This window comes from Schistocerca serialis, chromosome 3, assembly GCF_023864345.2.
Source record: "Schistocerca serialis cubense isolate TAMUIC-IGC-003099 chromosome 3, iqSchSeri2.2, whole genome shotgun sequence".
Lineage (NCBI taxonomy): Eukaryota > Metazoa > Arthropoda > Insecta > Orthoptera > Acrididae > Schistocerca > Schistocerca serialis.
The window spans coordinates 358,380,079-358,395,787 of record NC_064640.1 but is presented as its reverse complement, the minus strand read 5'-3'; positions in this window follow the sequence as shown (position 1 = coordinate 358,395,787).

Genomic DNA, 15,709 nt, shown 5'->3' with positions numbered 1-15,709 from the left:
TGGCCGTTGAGTTGGCTCCGAGACCGTTTTGATGAAAATATCGACGCCACTTTAAGATACCCAGTCCTCCCCAGACTCCCCATATTGATGCCAGAATCGCTTTGGACACACCACAGTCCACATCGTCAGGGGACGTCAAATTGATTCCACATAGTTAGATTTCCAGAAGGCTTCCGACGCCGTTCCTCACAAGCGTCGTCTAACCAAACTGCGTGCCTATGGAACATCACCTCAGTCGTGCGACTGGATTCGTGATTTCTTGTCAGAAAGGTCACAGTTCGTAGTAATAGATGGAAAGCCATAGAGTAACACAGAAGTATATCGGGCGTTTCCCAAGATAGTGTTATAGGCTCTCTATTGTTCCTGATCTATATTAACGACATAGGAGACAATCTGAGTAGCCCTCTTTGATTGTTTGCGGATGATGCTGTCATTTACCGTATTGCAAAGCCATCAGATGACCAAAACGAATTGCAAAATATAGATGAAATATCTGCACGGTGCGAAAAGTTGCAACTGACCCTGAATAAAGAGAAGTGTGAATTTATTCACGTGAGTACTAAAAGAAATCCGCTAAATTTCGATTACGCGGTAAGACACAAATCTTAAGACTGTAAATTCAACTAAATGCTTAGGGATTAAAATTGCAAATAGCCTTAACTGGAACGATCACATAGATCATGTTGTGGGTAGAGCAAACCAAAGACTGCGATTCACTGACAGAACACTTAGAAGGCGCAACAGGTCTACTAAAGAGACGGCTTACACCACGCTTGTGCGCCCTATTTTGGTGTATTGCTGTGCGATGTGGGATCCGCATCAGGTGAGACTGACGGATTTCATCGAAAAAGTTCAAAGAAGGGCGGCTCGTTTTGTACTATCGCGAAATAGGGGAGATATTGCCACAGACATGTTACGCGAATTGGAGAGGCAGTCATTAAAACAAAGGCGTTTTTCGTTGCGACGGGATCTTCTCATGAAATTTGAATCACCAGTTTTCTTCTCCGATTACGAAAACATTCTGTTGGCACCCACCTGCATATGGAGAAATGATCGTCACGATAAAATAAGAGAAATCAGGGCCTGCACAGAAAAATTTAAGTGCTCGTTTTTCCCGCGAGCCGTTCGAGAGTGGAACGGTAGAGAGACAGCTTGAAAGTGTTTCATTGTACCCTCTGCCAGGCACTTTATAACAGAGTAATCACGTAGATGTAGACGTAGATGTACGCTTATTAGCAAAAGTTCGAGGGTATTGTGTATCAAGCAAAATTAGTGACTGGATTGAGGATGTTTTGGATGGAGCACGGAGCAGTTATCTTGGAAGCAGAGTCATCAACACATGTAGAAGTAACTTCGGCTGTGCTCTAGGAAAGTGGGTTGGGACCCTTGTTATTTATATTGTTTATTAATAACACTGCGGACAATATTAACAGTAACCTCGCAGATGACAGTTATATAATAAAGTACTACCTGAAAGAATCCGCACAAACATTCATTCAAATACTGATAAGATTTCAAAGTGTGCGAAATTAAACACTGTGCACTTCAAAAAACGAAAAAAGTTAGTTTTCTATGACTATAATATAAAAGAGTCACAGTTTGAATTGGTCATCTCATGCAAATAGCTGGATGTAACAGTATATAGGGGTATGAAATGAACCGATCACACAGGCTAGGTATAGCAGGCGTAATACTGCGCTGTTCACTGGTAGGATTCTAGGGAAATGCATTCAATCCACAAAGGAGACTGAACTGGCACACGTTTGCGATGGACGCAAACCATCCTGTGAAAACCCGTCTGGAAAGTTTCTAGAACCAACTTAAAGTGATGAATCGAGGAGTATGTTACAACCCCCTACGTATATCTCCCGTACATATTGCGAAGACAGTGTTAGACTTTTTACATCATGTACACAGGCATTTAAGTAATCGTTCTTCTTACGCTCCACGCATGAATGGGAAGGGAAAAAGCGGTAATAGCTAGTACAATGGGACGTGCCCTCTGCAATGCGCTTCACAGTGTTTTGCGAAGTGTAGATACAGATGTAGAATGACGCATTCATGTGACGCAATAATGAAAGTATATAGAGTTATTCACAAGCAGCTCCGTACCTCTACAAGACATCACAATAAAATGACGCATCAGAATATCCCTCCAAATTTCGATCAGTAAAACATGCCGTGAAGTAGTTGCAGAGTGCAGAGTGCAGTATATGGGGGGGTAGGCAAATCAGAACATAAAATGATGGAAAAAATCGCAACATCAAAACATAATTAACGTAGATTGACGTACAGTTTTGCAGTCTGGGTGCGTAATATAACCGTGAGAGTGCTCCTGTTGTCATACGAAATCGCACCCGAGACCACAACTCCAGGTATAGGTCCAGCGTGTCTAGCACGCAGACAGATTGGCTGCAGGCCTGCCAACTTGCTTTTAAGTAGCACAACTCCTTCGTGTTGCGGTTTTTCTCCATCAGTGTAGATACTCGTAAACCATTCACTCCGGATTGTTGCATCGAATTTGTTTACTCCTGCAGATACGCAACCCACTGAACAGATCTCCAAAGAGGACTGCTACCGTTGCACCTTCCCAAGTAGCAACGGCAGCAGCAACCTAAGTGCACTGCACGCACGTATTGACATTTGCCTTGCCACAAACTGTGCCCATATTTAGCATCTGTAAAGTGAATTTAAAACTTGGGTAAATGCTCTCTCCACTCATATGTGTCTACTTTCTGTATGTCTTCTGAAAACCCGGATGTACTTTAGAATAACGCTGTATAATTATAGCGAATACGAATGAGGAACCATTCTAGCGACGATATGAGCCGCAAGGAGAAATGCAGTGACGTAAGTGATTTTGACAAAGGGCAAATTGTTATGGAAAGTCGCCTGGAAACGAGCATCTTGGAAACAACGGAGCTAGTCGCCAGGTTCTATGGTATGTTATTAGCATATACGTATGAAAAGTGGTTGAAGAATGGTGAAGCCACGAGTAGATGATGAGGTGTTGGTAGTCTACGCCACATCATAGAACATGATGGCCGGAGGCGTGCTCGCTCTGTATGTCACGATATCCGACGATATGTGGCAGACGATATGTTGGAACACGTGAGGCAATACTAACCTTACGACTTATCTTAGAAGAAAGATTAAGAAAAGGCAAACCTACGTTTCTAGCATTTGTAGACTTAGAGAAAGCTTTTGACAATGTTGACTGGAATACTCTCTTTCAAATTCTAAAGGTGGCAGGGGTAAAATACAGGGAGCGAAAGGCTATTTACAATTTGTACAGAAACCAGATGGCAGTTATAAGAGTCGAGGGGCATGAAAGGGAAGCAGTGGTTGGGAAAGGAGTGAGACAGTGTTGTAGCCTCTCCCTGATGTTATTCAATCTGTATATTGAGCAAGCAGTAAAGGAAACAAAAGAAAAATTCGGAGTAGGTATTAACATTCATGGAGAAGAAGTAAAAACTTTGAGGTTCGCCGATGACATTGTAATTCTGTCAGAGACAGCAAAGGACTTGGAAGAGCAGTTGAACGGAATGGACAGTGTCTTGAAAGGAGAATATAAGATGAACATCAACAAAAGCAAAACGATGATAATGGAATTTAGTCAAATTAAATCGGGTGATGCTGAGGGAATTAGATTAGGAAATGAGACACTTAAAGTAGTAAAGGAGTTCTGCTATTTAGGGAGTAAAATAACTGATGATGGTCGAAGTAGAGAGGATATAAAATGTAGACTGGCAATGGCAAGGAAAGCGTTTCTGAAGAAGAGAAATTTGTTAACATCGAGTATAGATTTAAGTGTCAGGAAGTCGTTTCTGAAAGTATTTGTATGGAGTGTAGCAATGTATGGAAGTGAAACATGGACGACAACTAGTATGGACAAGAAGAGAATAGAAACTTTCGAAATGTGGTGCTACAGAAGAATGCTGAAGATAAGGTGGGTAGATCACGTAACTAATGAGGAGGTATTGAATAGGATTGGGGAGAAGAGAAGTTTGTGGCACAACTTGACTAGAAGAAGGGATCGGTTGGTAGGACATGTTTTGAGGCATCAAGGGATCACAAATTTAGCATTGGAGGGCAGCGTGGAGGGTAAAAATCGTAGAGGGAGACCAAGAGATGAATACACTAAGCAGATTCAGAAGGATGTAGGTTGCAGTAAGTACTGGGAGATGAAGAAGCTTGCACAGGATAGAGTAGCATGGAGAGCTGCATCAAACCAGTCTCAGGACTGAAGACCACAACAACAACAACATGTGGCAGATCTGAGTACAGAGTACAGTGATGATGCAGGCTCAAGTTATTCAGAACACACTGTTGAGCGCACATTGCTGAACATAGGGTTCTGCAGCAGACGACTCCTACGTCTTCCCATGTTGATCCAACAACATCGTCAGATATGATTACTGTGGGCAAGTTATCATCGAAATTAGACCGTGGATCGTTGGAAACGTGTCGACCGGTCGGATGACTCATACTATCTTGTGGCAGCTAGTATGCACGAAGCAAGCAATGGGCCATGGTCGCAGGCAGTATTATCCTATGGGGGACATTCACCTGGGCTTCCACGGGATCTGTGATAGTAGTCGAACACACGGTGACAGGTATGGTATGCGTGAACATTGTTATGGAAAACCTGTATTCCTTCTTGTTTGATGTCTTCACTGACGGCGACGATACCTTCGAGCTCTGTAACTGTCCTTGTCGCAACGCAACTTGACCGGCAAATTTGCTTGTTCTGAACCTGATGGAAAATATCTGGGATGCAGTCGAGCATCAGCTCCTCGCCCAAAAACCACCATCCCGTTATTTGTAGGAACTGCGTCACCTGTGGATAGACGTCTGTCGATACATGCATCAAGACACCTACCAAGTCTTGTCGAACCATGACACGCAGAATCGGCGGTGTATTGCGATCTACAGGTGGACCAACACGCAAGTAAACAAATGGTCTTAATGTTTTGGCTTATCAGTGTACATACTTACCTCTGTGTCTTATCACCGTGCCGGCCGAAGTGGCCGTGTGGTTAAAGGCACTGCAGTCTGGAACCGCAAGACCGCTACGGTCGCAGGTTCGAATCCTGCCTCGGGCATGGATGTTTGTGATGTCCTTAGGTTAGTTAGGTTTAACTAGTTCTAAGTTCTAGGGGACTAATGACCTCAGCAGTTGAGTCCCATAGTGCTCAGAGCCATTTGAACCATTTGAACCATCTTATCACCGCTTCAAACATAGTCAAGCTTGTGAGTTACTGCAACACAATGAATTTCACCCTCTGACTGTAGGACTGCAAGGATCAAAAGTACTCCTCGGAAATCATTACACTACCACTCTTCGTGGCATTTCTTAGTTACATCGCTACCTCCATACGTTTCTTAGTCATGGAAAACCATCACGAGTCACAGGAAGCTACTGATCTTTGCCTTTCAATACATGTTGAATGGGTAATGTGGCGCAGTGAGTAACCTTAACTCAAGCCACTTTCCTGCCATCCTAGTCTAAGTTTTAGCTGGTTTCCCTTTAGGTAAATGCCGAGACAGGATTCTCAAGTAGGTCACATTTCTCACCCTCATTCTTTTCTAAATGATTTACTGCGCTGTCTCTAACGGCTTTAACGTCAATGGGTCGTTAAACTCTAAGCCTTGCTTCTTGTTCTCTCTGAGGCTGCTCCACTGTGCCTTCTTTTCGTTACTGTTGTTTTATTTTCAGGAAGTGTGTCTTAGTCCCTAGAACTGCAGTTCTCAAAAATGTTCGGATGTGTGTGAAGTCTTATAGGACTTTACTGTTAAGGGCATCAGTCCCTAAGCTTATACATTACGTAACCTAAATTATCCTAAGGATAAACACACACACCCATGCCCGAGGGAGGACTCGAACCTCCGCCGGGACCAGCCGCACAGTCCATGACTGCAGCGCCTCAGACCACTCGGCTAATCCCGTGCGGCGAACTGCAGTTTTGTCTCTCGACAATACTGTGTTCACAGTCTCTTTTCCTTGGTTTTCATAGTACTAGTACTTGGGAGAGCAGTTACTCTCCTAGAACCGAATTACCAATTGGATTCCACTAGTGTTAGCAATGTCAAACGTGCTGTTTCTGTAGCTCACTTCACGTCAGAGCAGCAGGAAAAGGCAGTTTGGTTTGCAAAACAAGTATTTATATGTTTGCTGCGGAAGATGGCCACACAAACAAACGCTGATACTGTTTCTAGGTAATGTTACGAAAGTCACGTAGTGCTGTCACTCCATTGTGCATTTTTTCTTGCACTAACATGCTGCAAATGCCTACATCTAATTTCTGACCTGCTATTCTAGTACTTTGCTGTGGATAGCTTCAAATATAGAAAATTACTTATCATATAAGTTACCGCAGGGCTGTCACATACAAATCAATTTCTCGGAAAACTGGAAGGCTGTCATTTTTTCCTACAAAGCACGTATGAAAATACAACAGCGGAGAGAAATCAAATCTGAACTTATTTTGACAGAAAATGTACATTTTCAGCTCAGTATAAGGATGCATTAAAGGTACTACAGGTGACAGAGAAATGAGTACAAATTTTTTTCCCCCTTTATTGTATTTCAATTCCCCATCGGGGTGGGCTGGCAGCAGCATATGCACTGCTCTTCAGCCGAAAGACATAGAACAAACAATAGAAGACATTTAAAAATATAAAAAGGAGAAAACATGATGAACATAGATTTAAAAAAGGGGGAACATCATGGAAGACAATAGACAAAAAAGGGGCGACTGTAAAATGACCAGAGCATAAAAGTATCGCCGGATGGCGTAGCACAAACAAACACTGACAGTGACACGAAGTACAATGCCAGCACACAATTAAAATCACACCTCTCGACGCACAGGAGAAACAGCACTAAACACAACACTGACGTGGTACTCTGACGATGATCAAAATGGTGGATCTGCCAGGCGCAAGGAGATGAGGGAGACCGGGAGGGTGGGAGGGGAAGAGAGGGGGGGAGATCGACGGGGGCGCGCCGAAGTGGGCCAGGTAGGGAGGGATGTGGGAAGGAAAGAGGCAAGTATGGGGTGCAGGGTCTCAGGGGGGGGGGGCGGAAGGAGGAAAATCCGCTCTGGGAGAAGGAGGGAAGAGGAAAAAGGGTGCCCTTGGGAGGGGGGGGGGGCAAGGCCAGGTTATAGTTGGAAGGAAGAGTAGATGTTACGGCGAAGTTCATCATCCGGAAGGGGGAGGCGCTGGAAATTGCCCTGATGAAGGAGATGGAGGGTGTGGAGGTGGAGAGAAGGAGGGATACAGTGATAGAGGCGCGGCAATGGGCGGGGGGTGAGTACAAATTTTTAATTATGGCAATATTTGTTTCATTCGTCTTCCTTATTTCGCTCTAGCTACTCTGAGGTAGTGAGACAGAAAAGCTCATTCTAAGTGGAATCTTGTTCTCTTTCTTTTTTATTTTAATAAGTTGTAACATAAGAGGGGTGTTAGATAAGCAATACGACACTTTTTTCGGCCAATTTCAGATGAAAAAATGTGGAATTTGTTGTGGGACATTGTGGAATATTCCCGCTTCAGCCCATATAATTCATGACGTTCCGATAGATGGTGCCCCTGTACACAACCTTCTAAACTATATCGGTAACTGACCAGGAAAGTACTTGGGCTCAAACAAACAGATCTGTATGAACGTTTGGTTACAGGACCATTATGTACCACTGAATGTGCTGGTGGGTGTCGTTTTTCTGCAAAACTCTGCAGTCATGCTCTAGATATCACTGTAGATGTAATTGTAGACGCCATACGCAGTGCAGCAATCTTAACTATAAATGTAAATGCGGAATGTCAATAAAATGCTCCGAGCAATACGAATGACTGCAAAACGCACAGTGAAGAAATGCAAGTTGATCGCATGGCGTATTTGCACATTCTATAATATCAGTGTTGAAGGCCACGTCAGTGAAACTTTTGAAGTTGTTGGATGGTTCACCAATATTGTAGCCAGCGTTCTGCCACGTGTAACGAAGCTTTGGTCTGTATACTCCCGCAGATAAGTTATTGTAAATGACAGAATGCATATTCATGATAAAGAATCTGCTGTACAATTTCGGCTGCATATTACTGGAACGTAGTTTAATGTAGTCTGTTATTGTCTTGGCATATGTTTTATATTGCCTGAAGAAATACACATCCAGAGGTTGTGCATATTTTGTAGTTTTAGGCGGAATGATTTTTAAATCTACATGTTTTCCAGCAGGTGCTTCCAGTAGTACTCGTTCATCCTTATGTCCAGACCAGGAGTCACAAAGTACTAATGACTTTCTCGACAAATGTGGATTCAAAACTGACAGAAAAAACGTCTTCAGATGTTGTTTCGTCATCTTCCCACTCACACTTGCATCGACGACGACATTTGGAGGGCACCGCGTTTCTATTTCCCTAGACACGCGGGGTCCAAAATTTCCACTGGATTCGTGGAAGGAAATATAGAGTTTGTCTGCCAATCGTCCGTCCATTGATATAGCAATATCGATCGTGTAACTATGTGTTACACAGTTAACTGATTGCAACATCGCGACAGTGTTTCTCTCCCCTTTCATGGATAGTGTTCTGTCACAAGAAAGTTCATAGCTGAGCTGACTCTGATCACAGTTCCATACAGAACTAATATCGATATTTTCTCTCGTGATATGCTCATTGACGTCAGCAACAAACGTTTGAGCTCTTTCAATCAGCTCTTCTTCGTCATCCTTATCTTTTCGTGCTTGGAGCACAGTGATACGGCGTGATGTTATCCTAAACTCCTTTTTCAAATTAGTAATAAATCCTAGTGAAACTGTAAAGTTTCTACACCCGAGATTTCGGGCTACGTCCAATACCCAATGTTGTAAATGCCAATAGTGAACGGCGGAACCGCATTCTCGCGCTTCATCGAATTTCGCCATTACACGCTCCTTGATGGTCTTGAACAGCAGTGATCGATTTCCTTTGAAAACTGTATTTCCTTCTCTTTTCTTTGCCACGTAATCCAGTATGTTTTTAATATTGCTTTTAGACTTCAGTTTAGGGTATCTTTTCAGAAGCTTGTCGTATGTGTCGAAACCTCTTACGTAATAATCATCGTATATGTTCTCCAGTGTGTTGTCATCAAACGCCGTGATGATACTTGCAACTTTAACCTTCTGCTTGGGAGACAGTTGGTATTCACTGTCACTGCTTCCATCGCCTCTTCCCGCACTTGCCGTAGCACTACCGTTTGCAATGAGTTGTTCGTCATTATCATTCCTATCATCATCATTATGTGTTAGTGTTACAACAGTATCTGTTTTTAACTTATGCTCATATTTCTGCTTTCAGAAAAAAATAAGTTGCTTTACTTACTGAACGTCCCTAGTATTTAATAAATAAAGTAACAGGACCACTGTTTAAATGAAAGTATTGTAATTTTCTGATTTGCATAGAACATAACTCTATTATATGTTTATGTAACAATTCATTACAAGTCCTTTGTTGGTGTACTCTGACTTCAAACAGGTCATACTTCAAACACCTCTACACAGAAAAGTGAAGCGCCATCTGGGTTCAATAGAATGCCAGCCGACCAGTGGGTAGCCTCACTTCGCAGACGGGATCCAGATTTGCAGCCAGCTTTACCTGCAATAACACTTCAAGCACGGTACGTCCACGGACACCAAATTCAATCGCCGCACGAGTAATGTTTCCTGGACTGGTATTTTCTTGTAATTCTATTGCACTGCTCTAAGGTCTAGGCTACACTACATTAAACAGAGCTAAAGTACAGCTGTGTGAACTGACATTCTACTCTGTGGTCACAGGTGAAATTTTCTCGGCCTACCACAAATACGACTTACATATCAATGACATTTTGTATTTCTTATGTTAATACGTGTAAGTTGAATATGAACTTGATATGCAGAATTGTTCTTTGTGCAGCTTTTTATAGCAGTCGTACATGTTTTGTTGCAGTTGTTGAAATGGAATACTGGTTCACCGTAAGTATTATAGGGTTAATCTTTCCTACTATTTTAGAAATCGGCAGTGGCAATTCGTCTAAGATTGATGAAGGCTTATAAGGACTGAGTTTCTTCATTTTCAAGGGATCAGGAGTAAACGACTGAATTCAAACGTGACCATACTACTTCTAAAGATTATCTAATGTATCGAAACTGAACCACAGTTGAAAACATCCATATAACGTGTAATTTGAAGACTGGCAATGAAAGGTGAATGAAATATTTTACCTCATATGTATATGGTGTAAAAGTGGAGATTATAGTTTCAGTGGAAAACTGTGACAACCTTTATGTAATGCTAGCTGAGAAACCTAGCATTTCTTGGGTATTCATTTACACCTGTGCCCGAGACTTCGTACGTGCGGAATTTTTTGTCGCATAAGGTTTCGATGTTCAAATACACACACACACACACACACACACACACACACACACACAGACACACACACACACACACACACATGCCCGAGGGAGGACTCGAAACTCCGACGGGAGGGGCCGCGCAATCTGTGCATGGCGCCTCAAACCACGCGGCCACTCCGCGCGGCAAGACTTCGATGTATACACTGTTTGAAGTAATATGATACGAGACATGAACGGAGAGGTTGTTTACTTGACTAATACAGGAGAGAGTCACATAGAGTTGCCAATGAAAAAGCAGCTGACAATAAGGTCAATACCCACAACACACAGCGTCTGGCCTCGTACTTTGTTTACGGTCATGGCATAACATAAGCTTACGAAGAATTGTACATGTTTGAAGCGAAATCGTGAATTGACAGGAATAAGTGAGATTCAGGGTATGAACACTCACTCGCCTGTGTTATTTCCCGTCAAAATTTCCGCTTCTATAATGTTACGTTGAAGAAAAGTAACTTTAACCCTCTGCGAGTGAAAAGTTCTGAGGAGCGAGATGATAATGCATGACGCTCTCCATCAGAGTTATGTTGCACTTCACATGCAGAGTAGCTTCCAGAGAACGAGTTACAGTATGATGTTCAAATACACACACACACTCACACACACACACACACACACACACACACAGGCGCGCGCGCGCGCGCGCGGACGCGCGCGCGCGTGCGCATGCCCGAGGGAGGACTCGAACCTCCGATGGGAGGGGCCCTAAGGTGAGACCAGTGAGCTCAAAGAAGAAAAAATCTAGATCCTGCAGCAAGTCCCACTCCGTAATCTTCACTGGATTTTTGAGACCGTTTTCAGAAAGACTCGACCGTTTTCGTAAGCAAAACGAAATCAAAATGTAATGGTTCAAATGGCTCTGAGCACTATGGGACTCAACACCTTAGGTCATAAGTCCCCTAGAACTTAGAACTACTTAAACCTAACTAACCTAAGGACATCACACACACCCATGCCCGAGGCAGGATTCGAACCTGCGACCGTATCAGTCCCGCGGTTCCGGACTGCAGCGCCAGAACCGCCAGACCACCGCGGCCGGCAAAATGTAATGAGTACCCAAATCACATAGCAAATTTAATAAATTCGTCTTTCCTAGCAAAGAACGTAAGTCAAACCTATCGAAAGAAGCAAAGTAATATCGTTCAGTTTTAAATTCACAAACGGAAACCAGTAAATCCATATATACGTAGTAAATTTGCTGTTGATTTGTATTTGTAAAGATGAGACTGTATCGCGTAACTCTGTCACTGACCTGAACTTCTGAAAATCAAAGCCAGCGAGATATACGGGCCGTGCAATGAACTTGGGCATCACACTAGTAGTCTTGCTTGCCAAACTTCGCGACACTCGGCTCCGTGCAGGGCCCACGGGAAATCAATATTTAATTGAAAAGATACCTACTATAGTCCTAATTTTGTCGTGTGCCATCGAGAACTTACATGCATTTTTACGCGCAGTTAAAAAGAAAGAAAAAAACTGACAGCACCATCTATTGGTTCTTTGGTGTACAACCAAACTAACAGCGCAGTCTATTTGTTGTTTGGTGTACTAAACCGTGATGATTTAACATCCGAACTCCTAAGGTGAGACAAGTGAGCTCAAAGAAGAAAAATCTAGAGGCAGCACTATTAATCCAGTCAAATTGCAGATATACCTTGCAAAAGGTGGGTAGAAGATTTTATTTTTTTAACTCCTTCATATTGTTGGAAAGGTTACAAAACCAAGTGTTGCCAACAAAATTACTCTTGGGAAAGCTTTCTGCAGTCAAAAAACTTCGAAAATTTCAGACTTTTTTCAGTTTTTTCAAAGTATCTCAGTTTCATTTGCTCCTATCGCTTTAACGTCTATTTTCTTTTTTAAAGAGCACAAAATTCTCTACAAATTTGATTCTTACCATTTTTTTCTACTCCCAGTATCTAAGGCGCTACAACGCGTCAAAAAATACCAATTTTTCAAATTTTGAGCATAGTGCCAACATACCTTATTTTTGAACACTATTTTTTCAGTTTCTGTTTGTGTAGTATAAATACACGATACATCATGCTATATGTTGGAATTTACCACCTCACTTTCAGGTATTCAATTTCTCTGTATGCAACATGAGGATTGCTGGGCAACCAACTATTGTGATTCTTACATCACTACCTGAAGTTCACTATGGGCCACCTCAGCCCTGGTATTTGTAAAACTATAAATATAAATGTGCATCATTAAAGACACACACACACACACACACACACACACACACACACACACACAAAATAAATTGTCTCAGGAAACTGAACTATTATTAGTGCAATAGGCAACCTAATTAGGAAGGTAATTATTCTTGTGTATAAAGGCCACACAGTTGACATTAAAAATAAGTAGCTTTATTACAATTAAAATACATTGTCAGTTACTAAAAAATGTTGACAATTCTGGGTTTGTAATACTTGTAATATCGCACTTTAGCGCACTTGACACAGGTATGAGCATCACTTCCAACGTTTTGATGGGCCAGGTTCCTCAGTGTCACCAGAAATACTTTGAGTTACGGATTCAGGGTCTGTACATAGAGTTGATCCCAGATTGACCTCTTCTTTAAACAGCGAGTCAGCCTTAGCAAGTTCGTTGATTTCGTCAGCGGTTTCCTCAACATCCTCAACATCTTCTTCACTGTCTTCATATAAAAATTTTGGCACGTTTTCGCAGTGGACCCCAATACACTTCTTGCAAATTGAAGAACATTTCAAACCCGCTTTTCTGCAGGAGCGCGCTTCGCCACAGTTCAGCTTGCATGAGCATGAAACAATGTGAAGAAGTGCTTCAGGTGCTGGATCTTGGCTCATTATAACGAATATTGGACCGTGCTCACTGTGATACCAGCCCCATTTCTCAGGAGGTTTCCAGTTTCCCATCCAACTTTGGACTTGTTGGTAAGTCCGCAACGAATGATGTTGTGCAGCATCTTGTGTTGATGGCAACCGTCCAAGATTCAGTTTGCTTTTTGTGGCAGACTTGGCGAATAGCTGGTACCGCAAATGGTCTAGTGTGTCGGAACTGCTGACACCTCCACTATACAATGCGATAGTAACCTGTTCTCCTGCTGTTATTATTTCTTCACTGGTAGCATGTGGTTTATTGAACGTGCAAAGTGCTGAGGTTAGTTGTTCATTTTTCGCAACAATATTGCAGCACTTAATTTGTCCTTGACCAAAAAAAGCGGATGTTGCACCACATCCGCTAAAGGCGTGAGTGAACAGAATATATTCACTGTCAAACTTGTAAGATACAGTGGAAAACCACTTGTCTTCTGCATTTCCTCTTCCGGGCTTTAAGAAAAATAAGTTTTCAATGCCTTGCCCCAAACCGGTCATAAGCAAAAGCAGATCAACATCATCTCCTACAATGACAACACTTCCAAAATCTTTGGTTCTTGAAATGCCAGATGTTACAATCATAACGTCAGCATCTTCTTGTGCCTGGCTTTGAAGCTGTTTCAGCCATCACCAAATCGTCACCATATTTCTGGAAAAGGCGAGCCTTGACAGTTCGAATATCAGGACGAGAGGATGTGGGTATTTGCTCTAACAGATCGTCCATAGAAAACTGACATTCTTCCGTACTGGTTTCCAGGTAGGCAAATATAGCCTCCATGCCTTCATCTACTTGTGTTGCAGGTCGGTTACCTCGATTCTGTCCAGTAGCTGAAACACGGTGAAAGAACTTTCTGTAGCAAAATCTGTGGTATCGCCCATCTGCAGCAACCAAATCATTTACATTTTGAATCCGCTCTATCACTTGTTGACCAAATTCATCACCACGTCGTTTAACCTGTTCTAATACTGTCGATTGCACTTCCAATTTCATTACTTTGTAAACAAAATTTCGTTTGGCATATGGCAATCTTAACTGCTTGGTTAAAAAGTCAGCAGAATTGCCCTTTGCAAATAAGAAGCATTTCTCTTAGAAATTGAACTGACCTTTTTCCTGCGACCGACGTAGCACGCCTGTTGGTTCCTGAGGATGTAGAAGGCTAGCTGCTATCATTCTCTCATTAATGTACTTCTTGTAGCATGCTTCACGCAACATCAGTTCACTGAGCGTTTTCAAAAACGGGTGTGGGCAGACTCTCTGCGTTTAGCACTACAATCGATAAGTGTGCTCAGTCCTTTCTTTTTCACAAATGGTTCAAATGGCTCTGAGCACTATGAGACTTAACATCAGTCCCCTAGAACTTAGAACTACTTAAACCTAACTAACCTAAGGACATCACACACATCCATGCCCGAGGCATGATTCGAACCTGCGACCGTAGCGGTGGCGCGGTTCCAGACTGAAGCGCCTAGAACCGCACGGCCACACCGGCCGGCTTCTTTTTCACATTGCGTCCACCACTCACCACAGTTTTTTCGCAAATGAAACACAAATTCATGTCAGACATAATCATTTTCAGCACCACAACATATACTGAATGGAAGCGACTCTAAACTGTAAGACCCTTATTGCTGTGTGCTAACAGCTGTCAGCGCGCTGTGAACAATCACCAGAGATAATTGCCTTCCGCCTGCCAAAGAATAAATACGCTTTTGCCCGCTAAAGAACAATTCCTACATACTTTTTCTTATAACTGATCATTAACGTCAATCAACTGTAGAAAATGTACGGCACCTTCATGCAATCGTATTACATATTGTAACATAAATAAACTTCACGCAATCCGACGTGAATGTGTTCGTAGTTACTGAATATGATGCTGTTTGTCCTGGCCCTGCAGCAGAGTGAGATGGTAAATTCCAATGAATAACATGATGAGTAATATGTTTATACTACACATATAGAAACTGAAATAACAGTGTTCAAAAATTAGGTAATTTGCCACTTTGCTCAAAATTTGAAAAATTGGTAATTTTTGACGCGCTGTAGCGCCTTAGATACTGGGAGTAGAAAAAAATGGTAAGAACCAAATTTGTAGAGAATTTTGTGCTCTTTAAAAAAGAAAATAGAGGTTAAAGCGATAGGAGCAAATGAAACTGAGGTATTTTGAAAAAACTGAAAAAGTATGAAATTTTCGAAGTTTTTTAACTGCAGAAAGTTTTCCCACGAGAAATTTTGTTGGCAAAACTTAGTTTTGTAACCTTTCTAACAAAATTAACGAGTTAAAAAAATAAAATCTTCTACCCCACCTTTTGCAAGGAACAGGCTTTTTTCTGACAGTTTTACTGGACTATATGTGTAACGAAATCTTGACGCTCGACATCTTTAGCCGCCATTTTGCTGAACGTATATCT